We start from the raw sequence: 11,387 nt of genomic DNA on the forward strand, positions 1-11,387 counted from the left end.
GTGGCATTTTCTATGAAACTATCTTGTACTGTAGGTACTTTTAGTTAGGCCTTTAGGCGGCCAAAACTTTCCTACTCTGGATGTGATGTAAGACCCTCTACAAGGTCAATTTTCCCAAGCCTGTTACGTCTTAAACACCAATGACATTGTCAGTCGGCTAAATTCTGTGTCACTCTTTGTTCAAATACTTCCATCATACTATCATAGGAGTCTATCTGAAACCCACTCTAGTCAAGTTGTTGGACTAAGGTAATTTAGCTCAGGGATCATTCCCAATTCTCTTTCAGGGCTGCGATCATACCAGCACTAATGCATCGGATCCCATCAGAACTCCGCAGTTAAGCGTGCTTGGGCGAGGGTAGTACTAGGATGGGTGACCCCTTGGGAAGTCCTCGTGTTGAACCCCCCTGTTTGAACGTTAAACGTCTTGAGACCATTATGTGAACTACTTCTATTCTTTTCTAGGACTACATCATAGGGATGTAGGTCAAACTCTCGAGAACTTATTTCTACTCTTTACTTGTACGATCTAAATACATCTAGGTTCAACCATAATCGCTCACAAATTCATTTTCTTCCCATGTTACAGAATCATGTCGTCATTCGGAAATAGTCAGCCGAACAACGAAACCCCTACCCTTCATATTGATGCAGCTACCTTTCAAGCTGCAGTCTCAGCTGCCGTGACAGCTGTTCTGACTCACCTTAACGCTAACAATGCAAATGTTAGCGGAATGGGTATCAATGATTCCAATCCAAGTGACAACCAAGTACACCCACGAGTAACGAACTGCCACAACACTCCGAACCTCAAGCCCAAGAATAACAGACAAAGGTTCAGGAAAAGAGGTAAAGGCAAAGCACCCCAAGGGGGCGAACAAAAGACAACAACCTGTGGCAGCCTTCACGGCCACGACATCTGTACCTCCTACTGTCATCCCTACTGGCATCCCAGTTATCCCTAACCCAGCCAGACCGTATGCTGGCAACCTCCCAGAGTGCAACAAATGCAACTATCACCATCATGGACCTTGTCGAGTAATGCAGTGCTTAAACTGCAACAAAAAGGGACACACCATCAATCACTGCAGGGCTCGGATCCAACACATTACTTCAACCACCAACGTCGAAATTTCTCGGATATGTCATCTATGTGGTGTAAAGGGACATTTCAAAAGGGACTGCCCAACAGAGAAGGGTGACGGGGGATCAGGAGGAGTTTGACCCCAGAACCATAAAGGACCCTACTATAGTATATGAACGCTTCCCATCAGCTGTATTTTTGTATGCTTTCCAAACTGTCTAAAAACTACTACAACTTGAGTCTTATCTTTTGCGAGATCTCATCAGTTAAGGGATCCTCGTGCTGCGTATACTTGTCTTTTGTAGTATACCTAGTTTGCAGCAATAGTCTTGTAGTAAATCTATAATACTGTAACTCTGTTGACAGTTGCACTGTTGTGTTTTGTCTGTAACGCCTTTATGATCAAATCTAGTGCCTTTATTTCCAAGTGACTCCGATTTTTATCATACAACTGGAGACCATCCGATCCTCACAATACCAGTTTCGTGCGTAAATCAATTCCTCCGAAATCATCTTTCTAGCGTAGCCGTCATTCCAGAACTCCGAAGTACTCATGCGTAGAGTACCTCAGGTTTCTTATCCTTTCCGAAGAAACCTCAACAAACCTCCCCGAAGTACCACTCGAGCAGTACGTCATGTTCAATCCAAAGACCCGTACGGTTGATCTATCGCTGAAGAATGTATACACAAGGGTGGTATGTAATCAAGGTTCTACAGGTTTAGAATTAATGATTCCCCTTTTTACTTCTTTTCCTCGTTGGGATGTGAGCTTAAAGAAGAATCATTTATTCGACAACCTTTTCAATCTTAATTATATACGACTCGTATACACGAGACTGGGATTGATGAACCATGTATGATTTCTAATATGAACTTCAGGACAGAGACCGCCCGAGACTACGAGTAATCGCATCGTCATACGAACAAACTTAGAACCCGGTACGACTCCAGTAACCAGATCGCCCTACAGTCTAACCCTCTACCGAACTGCAAGAACTGTCAGGTCAAACCTAACGAATTACTCAACAATGGAATTGAAGGACCAAGCTTCTCACCATGGAGAGCTCCGGTCTTGTTCTTCAAGAAGAAAGGCAAATTGTTCGTAGGTCCATCGACTTCATAGGCCCCGACAATATCTCCAGTAGAAATCATTACTATCTGCCTCGCATAGACGAATAGGCCGACCAACCGCAAGGAACGAGGTACCCTTCAGGAATGGACCTGAGATCCGAATATCACCAGTCGCGAGTATTGGAAAAGGATGTCCGAGGACAATCTTCCAAACTCGATGCGGACGCTGCGAGTCCGTAGTGATACCCCTCGGATAGGACCAACCTGCCCGCAGTAGTCATGAACTTAATTAATAGGGTACGCCATTCTTACTGGGATCAGTTCGTCATTGTCCTTGTAAATGACTTGCTTATCTACCCTCGTAGTAAGAAGGAAACCAAAGAGAGCAACTATAACAAACCGTGGAAACAATACGATCAGAGAAGCCTTACCCGAAGTTCTCTAGATATGAGTTTTGGAATTGAAGAGTCAAATTCCTAAGACACACTATTAGTGATGTGGGAATTCTTGAGGACTCTTTCAATTAATCAAAACCGTTGAGAAATTGTCAGCACCGAAGGTGTCGACGGGAATTCGCCGAAATTCTAGGTCTCGCTAACCTACCGTCTTAGTTCCTTTAGAACTTCTCGCAAATTACGAAACCGCTTACGACTTTGACCCTGAAGGGAGCAACCCTTGACTGGGAAGAGAAGCAAGAAGGAGAAACCTTTGGAACTCCAGAGTGAGAGACCAAATTCCTCTGGAAGTCTCACTCTGGGAAGGCTTAGTACGCTTCGGAAAGCGTGGAAAGCTGAAACCCAAGATAATTAGGCCCTTCGAGATTGCCAGAATCAGCCCTGTAACTCGCAACTTCAATCTACCCCGAGAGCTTAGTAAAGTATATTCTACCTGCCACGTCTCGAACTTGCAGAAGTATCTATCCGACGAGACTCTTGTAATTCCCCTCGACGAGATCGAGTTCCACAAGAGCCTCACCTTCGTGGAAGATCCGTAGCGACCATGGACCTAGATGTCAAACGGATGAAGCAACGTCGCTTCCCATTAGTGAAGTTTCGCTGGAATACCAACCAAGGACCTGGATTCACTTGGGAGCGTGAGAATCAATCGATTAGGAAGTATACCCACTTCTTGGCTCGATTATTCATGCCTACTCCTTGCCTAAATTCTAATTTCGGGACGAAATTCTTTCTAACGGGGGGATGATGTGACAACCGTCAATTTTTGGCCAAGTCAAAGTCAACCAAAGTCAACGAGTCAAACCGGTCAACTCATCTAACCCTTGTACATTAGGGTTTCCATCATGATCCTTATTATAATACTCGCAATCTTAATACGAAGTATCACTTGGAATTTTCACGTGTTCGGAAACTCTAAACCCTAATCAGGGCAAGTGATGAAACTACTCAATAAAACATTATTCCTTAACCCTCGGGGGCATATAGCAATCATAACAAGACTTAACGAGGTTTACAAACCTTGCGTTACAAAGCGAAACACTCAAAAAGGTCACAAAAGAAATCTCTCCCAAATCTCTCCAAGAACGTCAAATCTCTCCCAAATCTCCCTCTGTATGAGAAATCTCTCCAAGAACGTCAAATCTCTCCCAAATCTCTCTCTGTATGAGAAGTCTCTCCGAGAACATCAAATCTCTCCCAAATCTCTCTCTGTATGAGAAATCTCTCCAAGAACGTCAAATCTCTCCCAAATCTCTCTCTGTATGAGAAATCTCTCCAAGAACGTCAAATCTCTCTCAACACCTCTTTTGGTTTTTTTTCGTAATCAATTGGGGCGTCCCGACACTTGACTTGGTGAAAAACCATGCGAAACGGGAAGATACCTTGGAAAATAGCCTCTTAGGGTCGGAGCCCTTCTATAGGGATCAAACCCTCCTAGAACCGGAGTCTCCTTGAGGAGCCGTGGCCATCTAGCCGCAGCCGCAGCCAGCAGCCACAGCCACAGCCAGCAAGCCGCAGCCAGCAGCCGCCGACCGCAGCCACCGACCGCAGCGGCATGGAGCCCGCATCCGATGTTCGCCTCCGGGTTCTCCTGACTTCGGACAACAGCGCCTTCCTTCTGCATCCGCGACTGAGCTTCACTTCGGGTCCACTTCAGCGACCAAGACCGGAATCACCTCCTGACTTCAGATTTTGCGTTTTTCACCCGGTTTTCGACTAGTTTGGCGTTTTAAGCCCGTTTTTAATTATTTCAACGCGGGATTTTCTCCAAAAATCATATTTTAACATATAAGACCCTAAATATTCATAATTTAAACATATTTTTATGGAAATCTTTATTTAAGAATAAAATCTAGTGGGTGAATAATTGAGGTGGAGTGTTGACTTTGCTTTACTTTATGGCTAGCCACTCTATGGCCAGCCACCCTACCCACTCCTCCCACCCTACCCTGGTTATGTCAAGGTACTTTCTCATCATTTTTCAGCCATTATCTCGTCCAAAGAGCTGAAAGACTCCCACTCTCTCTCCTCATTCTCACTCACTTCCCTCATTTCCACCAAAGATCAAACCCACTTTTCTCTCAAATTCTCTCACACAAATTCGAGATTTCCAAGGCATTTTCCAGCTTTTCTCCTTCATTTGATTCTCGAATCTTCAAGCAATCCTTCAAGTGTTCTTGAGTGAACACTTCTCTCCTTCAACCTCCATCCACTGAAATCACACAAGGTGAGTTCATACCCCTACATTTTCATGTTTTCTTATGTTTTAAGGGGGGGAATACAAGTTAAAACACCAAGAACACAACTAAATTCTTCTAACAGCTTTCATCAGAAAAGTTGGTGTAACATCCGGATTTCCAGGTACTGTATTTATCTAATTATTCTTGACTTTTGGAGAGGGACTCGACGAGTAGGCGCTTAGACTCGCCGAGTAGAGTCGCACATTGTTAGACTTGATTAATGACTGGACTCGGCGAGTCCATACGTGGACTCGGCGAGTCCACGCTGTTTAATGAAACCCTAATTTCTTGGGTTTGGGACCTATTTAAAGGCCCTTAGGGCCGTCACTTGCGGCTACCAAACCCCAGAGAGAAACCCTAAAAGAGCTAGAGCGTTTGTGAGAGGAAAGGAGCCATTTCTTGATCTTTGTGATTGATTCTTGCAAGAAGGAGGTGATTTCAGCTTGGAGGAGACCAAGGAGGTTGTGCATCTGGGGATTTCGAGCAAAAGACTTCATCTTTGAGGTATTATGTCGCCCCTTTATCTGTTTTGTTGAAGGAACCCTTAGATGTAGAGTTTTTATGTCTTTTATTGGAAGGAGTTGTGAGAATATGGCCCCTATTCATTTTGAGACTTCGGATCTGGACCCATAGTGGTCTAAAGAGCTTATTCCAGCTTGCTTTATGTTGAACTATGGAGGCAATGAGCTTAGGTTGTTGTGTTTGGGGCTAAATCACCAAGTAAAGCCTCCTAGACGTCACATGAGTGTCAAGATCCAAGCTTTACGTGATTATCAGGCTTGGGAAGGTCAGATCTATGGTTCTAAGGAACAGATCTGACCTCAGGAGGTCATTTGAGTTTGTGCATGACATGAACTCGCTGAGTCCAAGGGCAGACTCGGCGAGTAGGGTTAGGGTTTCCCGTGAATCACTCAGTGAGTGACTTGCCGAGATGGGGGAATGACTCAGTGAGTCAGAGGGGGAATAGAGGACTCGAGTTCACGACTGAATTCGTCGAGTCACATTTGTGCACTCGGCGAGTCTGGTCAAGAGTTAACCATTGACTTTTGTTGACTTTTAGGGTTTGGTCAACAATGGAACTTGTGGACTGTTTGATGGGTAAAATAGCCTTTTAGCCTTCTTAGAGGACATGTGAGAGTCTAGTCTAGCCTAGAGAGCCGTGACTGATTGAGATGATTATGTTATGTGTATAGGCAGAGGCTAGATCAGTATATACACAGGCGGGATATTATCCGAGACATCCGAGGTGAGTCTTCTCACTATACATTACCTAGAGTGGTATTTATGTGTAGACCAGAGGGTCTTTTATGATATGTGTATGTATGAGATTATATGCATTGTGTTATATGTATGCTATGTTTTGTATAGACCGGACCGGAGGGTCCAACAATATAGACCGGACCGGAGGGTCCAACGATATAGACCGGACCGGATGGTCCAACGATATAGACCGGACCGGAGGGTCCAACGGGCTATGACCGGACCAAAGGGTCCAACAAGCTACAGGACTGGAGGGTCCCGCTGAGACACATCGGACCGGAGGGTCGACGGGCTATGACCGGACCAAAGGGTCCAACGAGCTACAGGACTGGAGGGTCCCGCTGAGACACATCGGACTGGAGGGTCGTATTGTAGCCTCGAGTGGCGTATGTGTTGTGTGTGGTATATTGGGGAACTCACTAAGCTTTTATGTTTACAGTTGTTGTGTGATGTGTTTCAGGTACTAGTGAGGATCGCGGGAAGGCGCCGGCATGATTCATACACACGAGAGAAGATTTATTTATATGAGATTTTGGGATATGTTTTGGGATGATACAGAGATTTATTATAATTTTGTGATTTTTATGTGGTGGAAAGTATGTTTTGAAATTCAAAAGGTTGTTTTGAAAAAAATAGGTGTTACAAGTTGGTATCATAGCCTTGGTTTGAGGGATTCGGATGCACCTTCGGGCGTATCTGAACTCAAACTGAGGATTTGAGAGAATTTCAAAATAAAATTCACAAAATTTTATTAAATAGTAGAATGTTTTGAAAGAGCAGAGCAGAGCAGTGTGTACGATCAGCCAGCGCCCGAACGGTGATTTCCCAAAATACCCTTACCTTATGTGTTATGAGATATTATGAGATATTATGCATGCTAGAGTAGGCTAGGTAATCATATTAGGACTAGAGTGGCCTGATTTGTGATGCCTTAGCCTAGAAATGATTTTGCTGCTATGTGATGCTTGAGGGCGAATAGGTAGCAGTGAGGAGATACTGAGAGGCCTACCGAAGGGTAGCCTATGCTAGTGAGATATTGTATACTTGTGATCTGGGATCCAAGGAGGAGGACTTAGAGTGAATGCTGATGCGGTGTGGATGGTAGTATAGGGCCCGTACTACTTAAGACACCGGAGCAGCGCGCACCCTAAGTAAGAATCCATTGGGTACTAAGGAGCAAGTAGGGTTGAGTTATCGAGTGCGAGTATACTCGAGCGAGTCTCTGATATCTTGTGTTGTATTTCAGAGAGACATCATGGTTGGGACGCGCCACCGGCTAGGGACTAGCGAGGGGGTTGTGAGCGATGAGGAGCTCCGCTAGATGATTCATGATGAGGTGGCTGCTGCCATCCGCGCTGAGATTCCAGAGATGTTCGGATCTATCAAGACCACGATAATGGAGGCTTTTACTGATGCAGCTGTTGCTGCGGCCATCGCAGCCGTTGCTGCTGCCAGGCCGCAGAGGGGTGACTCTTTGCTGTATAGAGAGTTTAGCAACACGAAGCCACCAGAGTTTGATGGGGCGCAGGATCCGATTGCTGCTATGAGATGGATTACCGATGTTGAGGGTTGTTTCTATACCTGCTCGTGTCCAGAGCATCTGAGGGTTCGGTTTGCGCTGAACCAACTTCGCTTGGGAGCGAAGGACTGGTGGAAGTTTGTGACGTCATACTTCACTACTACAGAGCTGACTGCGGTGACCTGGGAGAGGTTCACCACGATGTTTCGAGATGAGTATGTTCCTCCGGTGGAAAGGGAGCGATTGCCTCAGGAGTTCTTGACCCTCAAACAGGGTACTGATTCGGTTACTGTGGTTACCCGGAAGTTTCATGAGAGGGCGATGTTCTGCCCTGAGCAGGTGTCTACTGAGCAGGCACGTATGAGCCGGTACTTGGGTGTTTTGAGGAGGGATATACGGGAGTTCGTGTCGAACTCGACTTACCGGACATTTGCTGAACTCCAGGCAAATGCACAGAAGAGGGAGATTGAGCTGGAGACGCAGGCCAGGGAGGAGGCCGAGTCTCAGAGGGTGGATCGGCGACCGGCACAGTCTCAGCCGGCAGCCAAGCGGGCAAAGCCCGCTGATTCGAGATCTGGGGGTCCGAAGGGCCGCATTTGCGGAAAGTGCGGCAAGAGCCACGAGGGGACATGCAGAGCTGGGGTGTGTTATAAGTGTGGGAAGGAGGGGCATTATGCGAAGGACTGCCCCAAGGGATTCACGGTTTGCTTTCATTGCAACCAGACCGGCCATCGGAAGGCCGAGTGCCCACAGCTACTGCAGAGATCAGCGCAGGGATCTGCGCCTGCTGTTCGAGCTACAGAGAGTCGGCTGGCGAAGGCCGAGGCGTCGAAGGCTCGCGGGAGAGCCTTCCAGTTAACAGCGGAGGAGGTCCGCGCAGCACTCGATGTGGTAGCTGGTATGTATTCTTTCCTCTGTTTATATTGAGTTTGTGATATTATGCTTATTCTGAGGTATGCATAGGTAGATTTCTTGTGTGTTCTGTACCTGCTTTGGTGTTGTTTGACTCGGGTGCGAGTCGGTCATTTCTGTCGATAGCGTTTAGTCGACACATCAGTGTTCAGCGAGAGGCGTTGAGTCGACCTCTACGAGTTTCTATAGCCGACGAGCGAACAGTGTATGCTACTGATGTGATTCGAGGATGTGCACTCGAGATCTTCGGTGTCGAGTTCCCGATAGATCTGGTCCCGATTGCTATGGGGGACGTATGTGTCATAGTAGGCATGGATTGGTTGAGCCGATTTGGGGCTGTGATAGACTGTGAGCGACAGTTGGTGACGATATGAGATCCCAACGGGGGAGTACTTACGGTATACGGCGAGGGTACCCGTTCTGGCTCAGCATTTTGTTCGGCCGCTAGAGCGAGGCAGAGTCTACAGCAGGGCTGTAGTGGGTTTGTGGCTTATGTGGTGGATACGAGAGTAGATGCAGAGAGACCGAGGTCGGTCGATGAGGTCCCGATAGTGCGTGAGTTCCCGGATGTTTTCCCCGAGGAGTTGCCGGGTGTATCTCCCGAGAGGCAGGTAGAGTTCCGTATTGAATTGGTTCCGGGGGCAGCGCCTATCGCCAAGGCGCCCTATCGCCTTGCGCCACCAGAGATGCAGGAGTTATCCTCGCAGCTTCAGGAGCTGCTGGGGAAGGGGTTTATACGGCCGAGTAGCTTGCCGTGGGGAGCGTCGATCCTTTTTGTCAAGAAAAAGGATGGTTCACACCGGATGTGCATTGATTACCGGGAGCTGAACAAACTGACGGTCAAGAACCGTTACCCCTTACCGAGGATCGACGATTTATTCGATCAGTTGCAGGGAGCATCTTGGTTTTCCAAGATCGACTTGAGATCTGGATATCATCAGATGAGAGTACGAGATGAGGATACCCAGAAGACAGCATTCAGGACTCGTTACGGGCATTACGAGTTCGTGGTGATGCCTTTCGGGCTCACCAATGCACCGGCGACATTCATGGATCTCATGAACAGAGTATGCAGACCGATGTTGGATCGTTCGGTGATCGTGTTCATCGATGACATATTGGTGTATTCGAGATCCAGAGAGCAGCATGAGGAGCATTTGAGAGAGTTACTTGGAGTTTTGAGATCGGAGAGGCTTTATGCCAAATTCTCCAAGTGTGATTTCTGGTTACGAGAGGTCCAGTTCCTAGGGCACCTCGTTAACCAGAATGGGATTTTGGTCGATCCGGCCAAGATTGAGGCAGTGATGAGTTCGGAGGTGCCGAGATCCCCCACCGAGATTAGGAGTTTCCTTGGGTTGGCCGGCTATTATAGGAGATTTATCGGGGATTTCTCCAAGATCGCCGTACCACTCACCAGATTGACCCGGAAGGGTGTTGCTTTTTCATGGGGCCCAGAGCAGCAGGCCTCCTTCGAGACACTTCGCCAGAGACTATGCGAAGCCCCGGTGTTAGCCCTTCCGGAGGGAATGGAGGACTTTGTGGTGTATTGTGACGCATCGATATCGGGGCTGGGAGCGGTGCTGATGCTGAGAGGGCATGTGATAGCATACGCATCAAGGCAGCTGAAGCCTCACGAGACGAGGTATCCCACCCACGATCTGGAGCTGGGGGCAGTAGTGTTCGCCCTCAAGATCTGGCGTCACTACCTGTACGGGGTTCGGTGTACCATATATACGGACCATAAGAGCTTGAAGTATTTGATGGATCAGCCCAACCTGAACATGCGTCAGAGGAGATGGTTAGATGTGGTGAAGGACTATGATTGCGAGATCCTGTACCACCCGGGCAAAGCTAATGTTGTAGCTGATGCCCTGAGCCGCAGGGCAGAGAGTGCCCCGATACAAGATGTTTGTATGAGATTGACAGTGATGACTCCGGTGTTGGACACCATTCGAGGGGCGCAGGCTGAGGCCATTTGGTCGGAGAACCGGAAGAGAGAGCGGGTTATCGGACAGGTATCGGAGTTCGTTACCGATGGTCGAGGACTTATGACCTTTCAGGGTCGGATTTGGGTGCCGTTCGTGGGTGGAACGCGTACCATCTTGATGGAGGAGGCGCATAGATCGAGGTTCTCGATCCATCCCTGGGCCACTAAGATGTATTTGGACCTGAAGAGAGAGTATTGGTGGCCCTGTATGAAGAGGGATGTTGCATGGTTCGTAGAAAGGTGCTTGACCTGTCGCAGAGTTAAGGCCGAGCACCAGAGACCGCATGGAAAATTGCAGCCATTGGAGGTTCCCGAATGGAAATGGGAACAGATTACCATGGATTTTATCACCAAATTCCCGAGGACTACTAGGGGCGTCGATGCAATTTGGGTGATTGTGGACAGGTTGACGAAGAGCGCTCACTTCCTTGCTATCAGTGAGAGCTCTTCCGCTGAGAGGTTGGCACAACTGTACGTGAGGGAGGTGGTATCACGGCGTGGAGTACCGATTTCGATCGTCTCAGATCGAGATGTGCGTTTCACTTCCAGATTCTGGAAGAAGTTTCATGAGGAGTTGGGTACGAGGCTGCATTTTAGTACCGCATACCACCCCCAGACAGACGGGCAGAGCGAGCGAACGATTCAGACGCTCGAGGACATGCTCCGGGCATGCGTACTCGACTTCGGAGGAAGTTGGGACACGTACTTACCCTTGGCTGAGTTTTCCTACAACAACAACCATCATTCGAGCATTGGTATGCCACCTTTTGAGCTGTTGTATGGGAGGAGGTGTCGGACTCCCATTTGTTGGGGTGAGGTCGGGCAGCGTGTGATGGGTAGTACAGAGATAGTGCTTCAG

General features: G+C 47.7%; 1 non-coding gene across 1 annotated transcript; it reads left to right on the forward strand.

The window, feature by feature from the left end:
• The first annotated feature begins 287 nt into the window (after positions 1 to 287).
• LOC145168167 (5S ribosomal RNA) lies at positions 288 to 406 on the forward strand. The gene has a single exon (XR_013741739.1). It is a non-coding gene; the product is annotated as a 5S ribosomal RNA (ribosomal RNA).
• Positions 407 to 11,387: the final 10,981 nt, after the last annotated feature.

Source organism: Lactuca virosa, chromosome 3 (genome assembly GCF_052849685.1).
Source record: "Lactuca virosa cultivar CGN04683 chromosome 3, Lactuca_virosa_CGN04683_v6, whole genome shotgun sequence".
Taxonomy (NCBI): domain Eukaryota; kingdom Viridiplantae; phylum Streptophyta; class Magnoliopsida; order Asterales; family Asteraceae; genus Lactuca; species Lactuca virosa.